Source organism: Triticum dicoccoides, chromosome 3B (assembly GCF_002162155.2).
Source record: "Triticum dicoccoides isolate Atlit2015 ecotype Zavitan chromosome 3B, WEW_v2.0, whole genome shotgun sequence".
NCBI lineage: Eukaryota > Viridiplantae > Streptophyta > Magnoliopsida > Poales > Poaceae > Triticum > Triticum dicoccoides.
Window position 1 is genome coordinate 428,634,276 of NC_041385.1, and position 16,165 is coordinate 428,650,440.

The following is a 16,165-nucleotide window of genomic DNA, read 5'->3' on the forward strand; positions in this document are numbered from 1 at the left end:
AAAGGTAAAACAAAACGTAAATCGGAGGTAACCTCGGTCCAACGCTTCCTGGTTGCGTCGGGTAAGCCGGAGGAGAGCTCTGCGTCTTGGTTGGCCCGAGTCTGCCGCCGGTTTTCAAGCTGTTGTTGCTTCAAAAGAAATTGAGGATCTTGGTAAGCTAGAGGGTGTGAAAATCTTACTTTCCGGGTCACCCTTCGGATTTTTTGCGTTGGCAAAGGCTCTGAGTCGGAGGAGATTATAATTACCTCTTCGTCAACTGCTTGACTGTTCCCAGTATCCTCCTGAAAGGATCAAATGTCAGTAAAATAATGACAAAGGAGTTATAGAAAATCAAAAGATTACCTCTTCCTCATCCGAAGAAGAGTCATCCAATTTAAGCATATCGGAGGCGCTGGGTTTCTTCTTCTTTGAGGTGCCCGTCTTGGCGGTTTTCCTCTTAGTCTTCTTGGCTGCCCTGGCCTGTTTGGCGGTCTCATGGTCATACTTGACCTTCCAGAAATTATCACCGGCCTATGGAAAAGATAAGGAATCATAAGTACAAGAAGGTATAATATGTTCAAAGTATTTATGAAGATTAGTAACTTACGGAAGGAGCCGGGTTCTTCTTGCAGAAGGGAAGTAAACCGAAGGTATTACTGGTTACAGTGCCCTCCTTCAATAGTGACTGGACTGTAGCATCTACCACATCATCTGGTAAGTCCTCAGGACTATGACGCATTGGGTCTTCCTTCTCGCCTGGGTAAGTACACATTAAGCCGGAGCAGCGGCTTAATGGTAGTATCCGCCAGGTGACCCAGACCCGGACCAAATCGATGCCACTTAACCCGTTGCCTAAAAGGGTTTCATCTTCTTGATGGTGGGATTAAGAGGCAGGCGCTCAACAACAGTCAATTTGTCCACCAGATGATGGTTGGACTCAAGACGCAGGGCACGAAAGCCGGGCAGAGGCTTCTCATTAGCCGGAGAGGTGTCTTGACAGTAGAACCACGTCTGGTTCCAGTCTTTTGGGTGACTCTGCAGCTCAGCGTAAGGAAAAACACAATCTCTCCGCCGCTGGATTGAGATGCCGCCAAGCTCAAGACTAGGCCCGTTGGCACGTTCTTTCTGTCGGTTCAAGTAAAAAAGTTCTCTGAACAGCAGCAGACTTGGCTCCTCTCCTAGGTATACCTCGCAGAAGACTTGGAAATTGCACAGATTTGACACGGAATTGGGTCCAATGTCTTGAGGCTTCAGATCAAAGAAATCCAAAACTTCCCTGAAGAATTTTGAGCCGGGAGGAGCAAATCCCCGGTTCATATGATCTGTGAAAACTATTACCTCCCCATCTTTGGGTTGAGGTATCTCCTCAGACGGGTGAGGGGCACGATAATGCATGACCTCTTTCTTTGGCAGGTGGCCAGACTTCACGAACTCGGCAAGTTTGCTTTTGGTCACGGTGGATGGAACCCAATTGCAAGTCACAGGGGCTTTTGCCGCCTTAGGAGCCATGGCAATAGTTGGCCTACGACAAAATAAGAAAGCTCCGGTTCAACTTTAACCCGGAGAAATATCTAAATTGTTAAAGTGGGGGCTTAAGAAAGGGGCCTAATGATATAAGGGTGATTGTGCAAAAATGTTTAAGCCGCTATCACTATCAAGAGCAATTCAAAAATTCTTAAGATCATGAGAGGAAGGCAAGGCTCACAGTTCAGTACCACTTATTTAAACCGGACACCTAGACAACGGTGATAGAAGCAAGTTTTACAGAAGAAGCTTTCCGGGTGAAACAAATTTCACAGATGACAGCTATTGTTCTGGATCAAAGTATTGCTCTGAAAGAAAAGATTTCTAGACCTAAAAACATGGCAGAGAAGTACATACACTTGAAGAGGGTTTCTAAATGAGGAAAATGAGATCTATTTCTATGCAAGATCAGTCCAAACAACTACTGCGGCAGTTCTGCACTATTTTACGATCTAAACGGGGCATTGGAGGTGAAAACTAGCGAGGGTTTGCGTCGGGCAGTGATGAATGCCGACGAACTCAGCGGAGTTCCAATGCAGATCTAAGAAAAGGGAGGAGAGGAACTCACAGATGAGGACGAGCTGCGGAGATTCGCCGATGTTTTTTGGTCAAGGTCAGGTCGATGCAGCGGCCTGAGTCGATGAAGACAAGGGGGTCGACGGCGGCGGCGGCGGAGCTCGAGTGGCAGAGAGGAGAGGAAGAAGACGACTGGAAGGAGAAGAATGAAAGACCTAAGGTCGCGCCTATTTATAGGGTGAGGATGACTGAGACGGCGCGGGAAACGAGGAGATAAGAATTACTATCCAGCGGCCCCGACGCCTCGATTTTCGGGACAATCAATAAAAGCAGAGATCCATTGAAGGATACGATGGAATAGAAAATGAATTTTAAAAAAAGGATGACGTCACGCCGGGTTAAGATGGATCCAGAAGACGATGTCACGGCGGGTAAAAAAAAGTCCTCTGTATGGTCAGAAGACTGAAGATCTATTCTTTAGAAGTATATTTTGAGATTAACATGAACAGGTTCAAATCAATCTGGGGCCTAATGTTGGGGATATGATCATTTGTGTAAACCGCCCAGGAAGGGCCGGGTTACACCAAGAAGACTCATCAGAGGAAGCCCAAGACCAAGCATGAAGATGGCTGTTCAGTAAAGGGCCTAAGGCCCACAGGCAACTTAAGGCCCGTCGTAGTAAACCGCCATAATGGCATGACTTGTATCATAAGGTAGATTTAACTAGTCACCGAGCCGGACACTGTTTATAAGCCGGCCGGGACTCTGTAAGCCACAGGGCGTCAACCCGTGTATATAAGGGGACGACCTGCTGGCAGCTTAGGGCAAGAAACAACTCATCGAGAGCCGAGCATAGCGTATCTCGCTCCCTGGTCATCGAAAGATCAATACCAACCCAACTAGACGTAGGCCTTACCTTCATCGTAAGGGGGCGAACTAGTATAAACCCTCTCGTGTCCTTTGTCCCGATTTAACCCCTTCAAGCTTCCTAGCTGCGATGGCTCCACAACTAAGTCCTTTCACGAGGACATCTGACGTGACTATTCCACGACAAGATCCGCGGCTCAAATTAAAGCCATGAAACAAGTAGCTGGCAAATCAAAATTGGAACTAGCTCAATTCGCAGAGTTACAAGCCTTTGCACAATTTTCCTCTACTCTCGATAAGACAAGTTAGAATCAATTGGCAAGGGGTCGACGATTAAGGGAATTTCTTAGACAATCCCAGGCAAATCCTCTCCCAATTGAAGAGCTGATAGCTACTATTTATACTAGAACAAGAGGATATCTTGATTCGTTAGAAATTGAACAGGTAAATAAATTTCTGGATGAGTTACGTAAACATATAAAAGATACTAAACCTCAATTCCAAGAAATTATATGTTCTAGCAAGACATTCACCGAGCAAGCGGAAATCCTTTTGAAGGAAGCTATTCAGGAACAACTGGAACGGTTTTCTCTTCAGTAACAAATAAATTTTGCATGTCTACTCTTGTTAGTAGAATAGGAATCGTTGAGAAAGATTTTTCATTTGAATCATGCAAAAAAGTTTTCTTTGTTTTTAGTTTAGTATAGTTATTTAAAGAATAGATAGAAATAAGATTGCGTCCAATAGGATTTGAACCTATACCAAAGGTTTAGAAGACCTCTGTCCTATCCATTAGACAATGGACGCTTTTCTTTCATATTTTATTCTTTCTTTTATTTTATTTTCTTCCAAGAAAAAACTGTTAGACCAAAACTCTTTTAGGAAATCAAAAAATCCAGATACAAATGCATGATGTATATATTATATCATGCATATATCATAAAGAAGGAGTATGGAGCCGGTACTGGGAATCAAACCTGCAACCCCAAGGTTATGAGCCTTATGAGCTACCAAACTGCTCTATACTCTTAAACTAAAGAGGGGTAACTAGTGGATAAAAGAGGGTTGGATATGCCCCTCTACCAATATCTATACAAATAGAATAGTTCATTTATACAGAATGGTAAAGAGGGCTCCTCTATGATTATCAATTCCAGAAATCCATACAAATATGAAAGGGTATTTTATCCTTACCAACTGGATCTTGTTGCACCCGGTAACAAACATTCATAAACCATTTCTCGAAGTACGTGTCTGGATAGCCCAAAATGTCGATAGTTAGCTCTAGGTCTTTTGGTCAAAAAACAACGTCGATGAAGGCGTGTAGGTGCACTATTGTGTTTTTTATATTAGGGTTTGTGAGTTCCTTTGTACACTTCGTAGTTCATCTCGGTTTCTTCGTGGCTCTTCTACCGCAGCCTCTTTTGATCCAACAGCAGCATAGAACTCATGCGGTAGCTGTTTCGCATCCATTTTTGACACTAGCAGATCCTTTTTCTTTGTAAAGAAGCCTCATTAGAACGCATGAACTCCTATATACCATGTTTTTAGGTCTAGAATATTTTCTTTTCTGAACAACCATTTGATCCAAAATAATATCTGCAACTTGTGAAACTTGTTTGTGCAACACTTAGCCAAAACTGTATTTGTTAGATCCACCTAGCCATGGCGACTCTTATCACCGGCTTAAAAAAGGCAATGCTCAATTGATAACCTTGACCAGCCATGGTGGTTTAGATTACTTTAACTGCTTATGGAGCCCATGGCGGCTTAAATAATGTTAACATAATTATCCTTATACCATTAGGCCCCTTATAAGCCGCCATCTTGAGTATGCATTGAAATATCTCTCCGGCTTAAATTTGAACCGGTAATTTTTACTCTGTCTTAGGCTTTCGTCACAATGGCACCAAAAGCACACACTTCCTGCAACTGGGTCAAATCCATCGTCACATACAGTACACTAGATGACTTTGTGAAGATCGGCTATCTGCCGAAGAAGGAAATCATGTCCTATCGTGCTCCTAACCCGGAGGAGGAAATTCCTCAGCCCAAAGCGGGGGAGGTTATTGTTTTCACGGATCACATGAACCGGGGTTACTCACCACCCAGCTCAAAATTCTTCAGGGATGTCTTGCACTTCTTTGACCTCCGTCCTCAAGACATCGGACCAAATTCTGTGTCTAACATTTGCAATTTCCAAGTGTTCAGTGAAGTATATCTTGGAGAAGAACCCAACATATTACTCTTCAGAGAATTATTTTACTTGAACCGCCAGAATGAATCCGCTAATGGCCAGAGCTTGGAACTTCGTGGTGTCTCGATCCAACATCGGAGAGACGTAATTTTTCATTATGCCAATCCACCGAGTCATCCCAAAGACTGGAACCAGACATGGTTTTATTGCCAAGACACTTCTTCGGCTGATGAAAATCCTCTGCCCGGTTTCCGTGCTCTACGTCTTGAGCCCAACCATCAGCTTCCTGACAAGATTACAGCCGCCGAACGCAAAACACTCGCCCCCATCCTAGCTAAAATCAAATCTCTCCTGGGGAATGGGTTAACTGACGTCGATTTAGACTGGGTTTGGCTCACCTAGTGAGTCATTTCATTGAGCCGCCGCCCCGGCTTAATGTGCACCTACACAGGCAAAAAGGATGACCCTCTGCGACATAGTTTTGATTATTTGCCTGACTATGTCATCAACGACATGACCAAGTCTCTCCTGAATGAGAGCCTAGCAGACTGCGGCAAGGTGGCTTAAGCCCCTTCTATGAAGCTAACCCGACTCCAGTAGTAAGCCGCCACCCATCTAAATAAATTACCTTTGTATTTTGTTGTTTCATCTATACTCACTCTTGCCGATTTTCACAGGCTGGTGATAAATTTTGGAAAGTTAAGTACGATCATGAGGCTGCAAAGAAAGCCAGGAAGGCCAAGAGAGCCGCCAGGAAAGAGGCTGCAAGGAAGAAGGGCAAGAAAGCCACCGCCTCTGACTTGCTTTGGCTAGAAGATTCTTCTGAATCGGAGGTAGCCCTTGACTCTCTTGGCTCCTTTTTTAACCATCTTATTGACACTAATTATCAGCAGGAGGACACAGGAACAAGCCATGGCAAGGATGAAGAGGTAACTATCATTTCCTCTGACTCCAGAGTAACCCGGAAAGTAAGATTTTCACATCCCTTAGCTTATCAAGATCCTCTATTTCTTTTGAAGTGACAGATTCATGAGAGCCGGAGGCAGACCCGGACCAGCAAGGATGCAGAGCTCTCCTCCGGCTTACTGAACACCCCAAGGAAGCGCCGGAACGAGGTCACCTCTGATTTAAATCTTTTTTATCCTTTGGCGGGTCTCACTTGTCAACCACTCAATTCTTCTGACTCGGATTATTAGGAAACTTTTCCTTCCTCCGGCGACTCAATGCAGTCCAATCTGCGGCTTTCAAGACCGCTCCAGGGTAATGATAACCTGCTTATCCTGTATTCATTTCAATTCATTGGATTTGCACTGACCTTTTGATCTTATGCAGTGGAAAGGCAAAGCCCAGCAAAAGGGTGAAGAAGAATAAGTCAGCCGAAGAAACGGTCTTAACAGAACCAGAACTTGGAACAGCCGCGCCTGAAACCTCCACTCATGAGCCGCCACCTGAGCCAACGCATGACATGCCAACTGCTGACCCGCCTGTCGAGCGAGCCATCGATGGCTCTGAAAACCCGGAAGTCCCTAGCCCGGTCAGAACGGATGATCCTCAAGGTCGTGATGTCGAGATCACCAAGACCGGCTTTGCTGAGCCGGGGAGGGCCAACCGTGTTGGCCAAGTGTTCCGCCAAGGAGGAGCTTGTGGAACGCCGCCGGGTCAAACTTGATGTTGCTGATTATACTCACATGAGTATTGGAGAATTCTTTTCTGGCTATATGAGCCAAGTGCACAATAGCCGTGACATCAAAATTGACATGGTGAAGCAGATGCACCATAAATTTGAGGTACAATCCTTTCTCTGTACTCATTTATCCTTACTATGCCAGCCGCCAAGTCTATTGCTTATGATGAATACGTTGTAGACTTAGAAACAAACTTAATGACATTAGTAATATATATGGATAAAATATGTAAGAAATCCGGCTTACTCCGTAGTCCCCAAGGGGCGGCTTAACCAGTATGGTTGAGCCGGTCCTTCATATGGTTGTATTGAATAAAGTACTTGAAAACCTTAAACAGCAATATGCATTAGCCCCCAAGTGCCAAGTACTCTTGCTTGCAAAGTGCTTGGGACTTACTGTCATGAACCGCCACTTTAAGTAAAATTCTTCAGTGGACATTAGCCCCCAAGTGCCAAGTGTTGTGACTTAATATTGCATCATGATAGTCCTGATTTTGTCCCGGTATTTGTACAGGCCAGTGATAACCCACAAGTGTAGGGAATAACTATAGCCTCTTTTGATAAGTAAGAGTGTCGAACCCAACGAGGAGCTAAAGGTAGAACAAATATTCTCTCAAGTCCTATCTGCCACTGATACGACTCTACGCACGCTTGATGTTCGCTTTACCTAGAACAAGTATGAAACTAGAAGTACTTTGTAGCAAGATAATAAAGAGCACGTAAATAAAAATTAGGGGCTGTTTAGATAAAGATGCAATAAAGTAAATATAGCGAGTGTGGAAAAGTGGTGGTAGGAGTTGTGAAATTGTCCCTAAGTAATTGACTACGTTACTAGACCAATAATCACTATTGCAATTTTATTTGAGGGAGAGGCATAAGCTAACATACTTTCTCTTCTTGGATCATATGTACTTATGATTGGAACTCTAGCAAGCATCCGCAACTACTAAAGATTATTAAGGTAAAACCCAACCATAGCATTAAAGTATCAAGTCCCCTTTATCCCATACGCAAACAACCTACTTACTCGGGTCTGTGCTTCTGTCACTCACGCCATCCACCATAAGCAAATCATGAACATATTGCAAACCCTACAGCGGGGATCCCTCACGCTTGCGCGACACAGAGAGCACCATAGGACAACACCAATAATGAAACATGCAACTCAAACCAATCATAGCAATTCATCAATCACTGATAGGACAACGGAAATCTACTCATGCATCATAGGATGGCAACACATCATTGGATAATAATATGAAGCATAAAGCACCATGTTCAATTAGAGGGTACAGTGGGTTGCGGGAGAGTGGACCGCTGGATATAGATGGGGGAAGGTGATGGAGATGTTGGTGAAGATGGCAGAGGTGTTGGTGAAGATCGCGGTGATGATGATGGCCCCCGGCAGCGCTCCGGCGCCACCGGAAGCAAGGGGGGAGAGCCCCCCTTCTTCTTCTTCTTCCTTGACCTTCTCCCTAGATGGGAGAAGGGTTTCCCCTCTGGTCCTTGGCTCCCATGGCTTGGGAGGGGCGAGAGCCCCTCCGAGATTGGATCTATCTCTCTGTCTCTCTCTGTTTCTACGTTCTCAGATTCTGCCCCTTCACCGTTTCTTTTATATCCGGAGATCCATAACTCTGATTGTGGTGAATCTTTCGCCCAGATTTTTCTCATAGAATTAGCTTTCTTGCGGCAAAAGAAGAGCGTCAACTGCCTTACGGTATGCCCAGGAGAGTCCAGGGCGCGCCCCCTATCTGGTGGCCCCCTCGGGCACTGTCTCGCGTTGATTCTTCCTCCCAAAAATCACAAATATTCCAAAATAATTCTCCATCCGTTTTTATCCCATTTGGACTCCATTTGATATTGGGTTTCTGTGAAACAAAAAACATGCAACAAACAGGAACTGGCACTGGGCACTGGATCAATATGTTAGGCCCAAAATAGTATAAAAAGTTGCCAAAAGTATATGAAAGTTGAATAATATTGGCATGGAACAATCAAAAATTATAGATACGACGGAGACGTATCAGCCAACACTAGTCAACTTGAATCATAAGTGTATGATTTGAAGAACCGCCTTGAGGCCCAAGAGACAGAAAGCCAAAGAGCTGACTCCAAGTTTAAATTCAACGTTTCCGAACAAGAAAAATGGAAGAAAGACTTTGAAATAGAGAAAAAGGCCTAGGCTGATGAAAAAATTGCTTTGATCAATCGAGCTGAGAAGGTGGAGGCGGCTCTTGAAGAAGCAACCAGCGAATTATCCGGCTTAAAACGCCATGTCTCTCAGATGGTCTCAGCAATCTTTGGTAAGTCGCCCTGCAAGTGTTAAATACTTGAACCTTTCTATTGATCATATAAACTGTAATTATCTCACCTGACAATGTTTATGCAGGCCCAGGAGTTCTAATCTGAACCAAGATATGCTGATCAAGCTGAAGGCGGTTTATACACTGGTAGAAAATTGTACATCGGGTCTCAATGTGCCTTAGCCACAGTGCCCCTGTCCAATGAAGTGCCCACACTCCTGGTAGATGTGCTAAAGAAACTTTCTGTGCTACCCCAGCGATTCACTGAACTAAGGCGATTGTCTGTCAGAGCCGGAGCCGTGGCCGCCTTAAGTCGGGCCAAAGCTTGGGTACCAGAGCTAGACCCGGCTGACGTCACCACTGGTTATCCAAGCTTTAAGGAGGATGGCACTCCCTTTGACCAGGAAGATTTGACCACTTGTGTGAAGGAGATATGCCCCGTGGCTACCCTGATAGCTGATGAGCCAGATCTCACCAAGTACCAGCTGAGTTATGACACGGAGAACCGGAGAATTCCCATGCCACATTATGAAGCGACCAGCCTAATTCCTCCACTCCGTAAGCATACCTTCGCCCCTGAAGTTGACCCGACCGGACTAATTGATGATGAAGCTGAATTTGAAGCTTTGAATGGCATTGACTGGTCATCATCAACCTTCCAGGAAAGGGAACATGGCGAAGAAGCGAAGAGGGCTGACCCGGATGCTTCAGGTCAACACGAGAATTAATTCACCAGGCGGCTCATACCTGTGACGTGCTGAAAAAACAATCTTAGCTATTCAGACTCGGGGAGTCATGTAATAGAGTAGAAATAACTTTGTTTTGCCGTGCCATCGTGCACGTTTTAATGCTTAATACTATTAAGCTGCCATATTATATTCACCCATGTTATACTTATCATTTGCTTTCCTTATGCTTGACCAAGTTTTTTAACTGTCCTGCACATAGAAATAGATCACAAGATCCCTTGGCGGCTTACCGCAAAGCGGGTCATAATATACTTACCAGTAACATAGAAAAAGAATCACAGATAAGCCTGTTGTAACATATAATGTTGACATGCAACTATAATCTCATACTTGTGATCTTTTGATTTGCACTGCCGGCTTATATGACCCGAACAGTAAGGGTGATAACCCGATCTTTGGAAACCAACACTTCCAAAGGTATGATGATTCTCATATATTGATGACTTATCATTGAAAATCAAGCCGGGTTAAAATTAAACCACGCTCTCACTTAGATCTTTGAACAAAAAGTCTCAAGTCAAAAGAAAGGCTGCATTCAAATAAAATTTAAACCAAATATATTGTAAAAAATTCAAGGCTTCTGATTCGAATACGATCAATAAACCATTCCAAAGGGGTTAAGCTAGGATTCGAATACGATCATGTAGCCCCCAATGGCTTTGGTGTTGCGCCGATCAAAAGGGTACCGACAGCTATGTTCTCTTTGGTTCGAATATGACTTATGTTTGAACAGGAAGCCCCCTAATGACCTTGAGAGTTTTTTAATAACTCTGATTCGAATACGATCAAAGTCGGTTCCCAAAAGGGGTTGAGCTATGATTCGAATATGATCAAGAAGCCCCCTAGTGAGCTCGATAGTGTGCCAATCAAGAGGGTACCGACAACTATGTTCTCTTTGGTTCGAATACGACCTATGTTTTAACCGGAAGCCCCCTAATGATCATAAGGATTCGAATACGATCATAAGCCGGATCAAGCGGGTCAAGCTAGATTCGGATACGATCAACCCCCAAGTGATCATTTGAGATGACAATGACAATGACATATTACCTTTGAGGATAGAAAAGGACAAATGTCCTACTTTATTACTTATCATAATACATACATCGTCAAAATATGTACATCATGAGAGCTGGTGGCTCAAGTGTACTAAGGCTGAAGATGAGCGATATTCCACGGCCGGCGGGTCTCCTCCTCCGACTTATGTGAGTCTTTGTGCTCTCGAACATTGATAAGGTAGTATGACCCGTTGTTCAAGTTCTTGCTGACCACAAAGGGCCCTTCCCAAGGTGGGGATAACTTGTGTGCATTAGTTTGATCCTGGATGAGCCGGAGCACCAAATCACCCTCCTGAAAGGTTCTGGACTTAACCCGGCGGCTGTGATAGCAGCATAGGTCCTGTTAGTAAATCACCGAGCGAGCTGCTGCCAAGTCACAAATCACCCTCCTGAAAGGTGTTGGGCTTAACCCGGCGGCTGTGATAGCAGCGTAGGTCCTGTTAGTAAATCACCGAACGAGCTGCTGCCAAGTCACGCTTTTCATCTAACAGGTCAAGGGCATCCTGACGCCCTTATTCATTGTCCGCTTCAACATAAGCCGCCACACGGGGCGAGTCATGATGGATGTCACTAGGGAGAACCGCCTCAGCTCCATAAACCATGAAGAAAGGCATATAACCCGTAGACCTGTTAGGAGTAGTATTGATGCTCCATATCACAGAGGGTAACTCCTCAACCCAACAACCCGGCGTCCGTTGCAAAGGGACCAAAAGCCGGGGCTTGATGCCTTTCAAGATTTCCTGATTGGCTCTCTTAGCTTGACCATTGGATTGGGGGTGAGCCACTGATGAAACTTCAAGCCGAATATGCTCACGTTGACAAAATTCTTCCATGGTGCCTTTAGACAGATTAGTACCATTGTCAGTTATAATGCTGTGTGGAAAGCCAAAGCGAAATATCACCTTCTTCATGAACTGAACCACCGTGGCTGCATCACACTTACTAACCGGCTCTGCCTCAACCCACTTTGTAAATTTGTCAACCGCCACCAAGAGGTGGGTCTTTTTATCTTTGGGCCTTTTGAAAGGCCCAACCATGTCAAGCTCCCGGACTGCAAACGGCCAAGTAATTGGAATCATCCTCAACTCTTGAGACGACACGTGAGCACGTCCCGAGAACTTCTGACAACCGTCACATTTACTGACCAGATCCTCTGCATCAGCATGAGCCGTCAGCCAATAAAATCCTTGACGGAAAGCCTTGGCCACAAGGGATTTTGACCCGACATGATGTCCACAATCCCCTTCATGAATCTCACATAGAATTTCTTGGCCTTCTTCAGGAGAGACACAACGCTGAAACGCCCCAGTGACACTGTGATGATGCAACTCACCATTGCCAATTGTCATTGACTTATACCGCCGGGTTATCTGCTTGGCCAAGGTTTCATCCTCAGGCAACTCACCCCGGGTCATGTAAGCCAAGTATGGCACTGTCCAATCTGGGATGACGTGAAGAGCCGCCACCAATTGTGCTTCCGAGTCAGGGACAGCCAAGTCTTCCTCTATAGGTAACTTGACAGAAGGGTTATGCAAAATATCCAAGAAAGTATTAGGCGGCACTGGCTTATGCTGAGAGCCCAGCCGACTTAAGGCATCAGTCGCCTCATTCTTTCTAAGGTCAATGTGCTCCACTTGGTAACCCTTGAAATGTCTAGCAATGGCATCAACTTCACGGTAATAAGCCGCCATGAGAGGATCCTTGGAATACCACTTGCATGATACTTGTTGAGCCACCAAATCTGAGTCGCCAAAGCACCTTACCTGGCTTAAGCTCATCTCCTTAGCCATCCGAAGACCATGGATCAAGGCCTCATACTCTGCTGCATTGTTAATACAGGGGAACATCAACCGTAGCACATAACAAAATTTGTCACCTCGAGGGGAAGCTAAAACAACTCCAGCCCCCAAGCCCTCCAATTTCCTAGACCCATCAAAGTGAGTAGTCCAATACGTGTTGCCTGGCTTCTCTTCAGGCATCTGCAGTTCTGTCCAATCATTGATGAAGTCCACCAGTGCTTGAGACTTAATAGCAGTGCGTGGTACATACTTTAAACCATGAGGCCCAAGTTCAATGGCCCACTTGGCGACCCGTCCTGTGGCCTCTCTATTTTGGATGATATCTCCTAAAGGAGCAGAACTGACCACAGTGATGGGATGACCCTGGAAATATTGCATAAGCTTTCGTCTTGCCATGAACACCCAATAAACGAGTTTCTGCCAATGTGGATACCTTGGCTTGGACTCAATAAGCACCTCACTGATGTAATAAACTGGCCATTGAACCGGATGCTCTTTGCCAGCCTCCTTGCGCTCCACTATGATGGCCACACTTACAGCTCGCGTGTTAGCAGCCACATATAATAATAATGGCTCCTTATCAATGGGAGCAGCAAGGACTGGCGGCTCAGCTAGCTGTCTCTTTAAATCTTCAAAGGCGGTGTTAGCAGCGTCACTCCAGACGAATTCATCTGTCTTCTTCATCATTTGATACAATGGTATGGCCTTCTCACCTAACCGGCTTATGAACCGGCTTAAAGCAGCAATACGACTGCCAAACGCTAAACATCATTGATGCACACCGGCTTAGCCAGAGAGGTGATTGCCTTGATCTTCTCCAGGTTAGCCTCAATGCCTCTATTAGAAACCAGAAAACCCAAAAGCTTGCCTGCTGGCACACCAAAAATGCACTTGGCTGGGTTAAACATCATCTTGTAAACCCGGAGATTATCAAAGGTCTCCTTCAAATCATCTATCAAGGTCTCCTTCTCTCTGGACTTCACCACAATGTCATCCACATAAGCATGAACATTACGCCCAATCTGATTGTGAAGACAATTTTGTACACACCGCTGATAAGTTGTCTGGGCACTCTTAAGCCCAAAATGCATAGACACATAGCAGAAGGCTCCAAATGGAGTAATGAAAACCGTCTTCTCCTGGTCCTTAACTACCATGTTGATCTGATGATGACCAGAATAAGCATCCAAAAAGCTCAGAACGCTCACAACCCGCTGTAGCATCAATGATTTGATCAATACGAGGGAGAGCGAAGGGATCAGCTAGACAAGCTTTGTTTAAATCCATGTAATCCACACACATGCGCCAAGTGTCATTCTTCTTAAGCACCAGCGCCGGGTTAGCCAACCACTCCGGATGAAAAACTTCAACAATGAACCCGGCCGCCAAGAGCCGGGCCACTTCCTCACCAATGGCCTTACGCCTCTCCTCATTGAACCGCCGAAGAAACTGCTTGACCAGCTTAAATTTTGGATCAATATTAAGAGTGTGCTCAGCAAGTTCTCTCGGTACACCCGACATGTCAGAAGGTTTCCATGCAAAGATGTCCCGGTTCTCACGGATGAACTCGATGAGCGTGCTTTCCTATTTGGGATCTAGATTGGCACTGATACTGAACTGCTTAGATGTGTCGCCTGGAACAAAATCAACAAGCTTAGTATCATCGAACGACTTAAACTTCATTACCGGCTCATGCTCTGTGGTTGGCTTTTTCAAAGATGTCATGTCTGTCGGGTCAACATTATCCTTGTAGAACTTCAACTCTTCTGTCGCACAAACAGATTCAGCATAAGCGGCATCGCCTTCCTCACATTCCAAGTCTATCTTCCTACTCCCATGCACTGTGATGGTGCCTTTATGACCCGGCATCTTGAGCTGGAAATAAACATAACACGGGTGTGCCATGAACTTGGTGTAAGTCGTCCGCCCAAAGAGGGCGTGATACGGGCTCTTGATTTTGACAACCTCAAAGGTTAACTTCTCAGCCCTGGAATCATGTTCATCCCCAAAGGCTACTTCTAGCTCAATCTTACCCACTGGGCATGCTGACTTACCAGGAACCACTCCATGAAAAACAGTGTTGGAAGTCTTGAGATTTTTGTCAATCAAACCCATACGGCGAAAGGTCTCATAATAGAGGATGTTAATGCTGCTTCCTCCATCCATGAGCATCTTAGTGAACTTGTATCCACCGACCTGAGGTGCTACCACCAAGGCCAAGTGACCCGGATTATCAAACCAGGGAGGGTGATCTTCCCTACTCCACAAAATAGGCTGCTCAGACCATCTCAAATAACGAGGAACTGTCGGCTCAATAGCGTTCACAGCCCTCTTATGAAGCTTCTGGTCCCGTTTGCACAAACTGGTGGTGAACACATGATATTGTCCACTATTTAGCTGCTTTGGATTACTCTGATATCCACCCTGCTGCTGCTGCTGACCTCCTTGGCCAGATTGCAAGTTATAACTACCTTGGTTACCCTCAGAGTTTTGAAAATTGGAATTTGAACCACTGCCCGGGCCATGAAAGCCGCCGCCATCTGAGCCGCCGCCCTGCCCATGATTACCGTCAAAAATGTTGGAATTCTTGAAAGCCTTCATGATCGTATAGTCCTTCCATAGGTGAGTGGCCGGCTTCTACTGAGTGCCATGCCTTGGATAGGGTTTATTCAGTAACTGCTCAAGAGTGGGGCTTGACGCGCCGGACCGGGGAGGTGGTCTCCCCTTACGTCGCTGATTGTTTCCTTGCGCATTGGTGTTAGCCACAAACTCCAAGCTACCATCAGCCTTACGTTTATTATTACCTCCTTGATTTGTCGGGTTATGCTGAGGGCCCTTGTCGTTGCCATTCTTTTTTCCCTTCCCTGTCTTTTCATCATCAGACTCGGGATCCTTGGTACTATCATAGTCAGCGTACTTGACCAGAGCCGCCATCAGCTGCCCCATGTCATTACAATCGTGCTTGAGCCGCCCTAGCTTCATCTTCAGAGGCTGAAAACGGCAATTTTTCTCCAACATTAAGACTACAGAGCCGACATCCATCTTATCAGAGAATGTATTATGGCCTTGACCCGGCGCACCCAATTGGTCGTGGACTCACCCTCCTCATGTTTGCAATTAGTCAAATCCACAATTGACATGGGTTGCCTGCATGTATCTTTGAAGTTCTGAATGAAACGGGCTTTTAACTCTGCCCATGAACCGATGGAATTAGACAGTAACCCCTTCAACCAAGTGCGGGCAGTCCCATCCAACATCATGGTGAAGTACTTGGCCATCGCAGCGTCACTGACCTCCAATAACTCCATAGCCATCTTGTTGCTTTCAATCCATGCCCCAGGCTGCAAGTCGGCCATATAATTAGGCACCTTCCTGGGCCCTTTGAAATCCTTGGGAAAATGCTCGTTATGCAGAGACGGCACCAGACAGGGGACACCTCCGGTCCTAGTGGTTGCGCCTGCCTCAATAGAAGTCATCGGATAAACCGGA

General features: G+C 45.4%; 1 non-coding gene across 1 annotated transcript; it reads right to left on the bottom strand.

Moving 5' to 3' along the window:
* Positions 1-3,621: 3,621 nt before the first annotated feature.
* Positions 3,622-3,693, bottom strand: TRNAR-UCU. Its single transcript has one exon. It is a non-coding gene; the product is annotated as a tRNA-Arg (tRNA).
* Between the last annotated feature and the right edge of the window lie 12,472 nt (positions 3,694-16,165).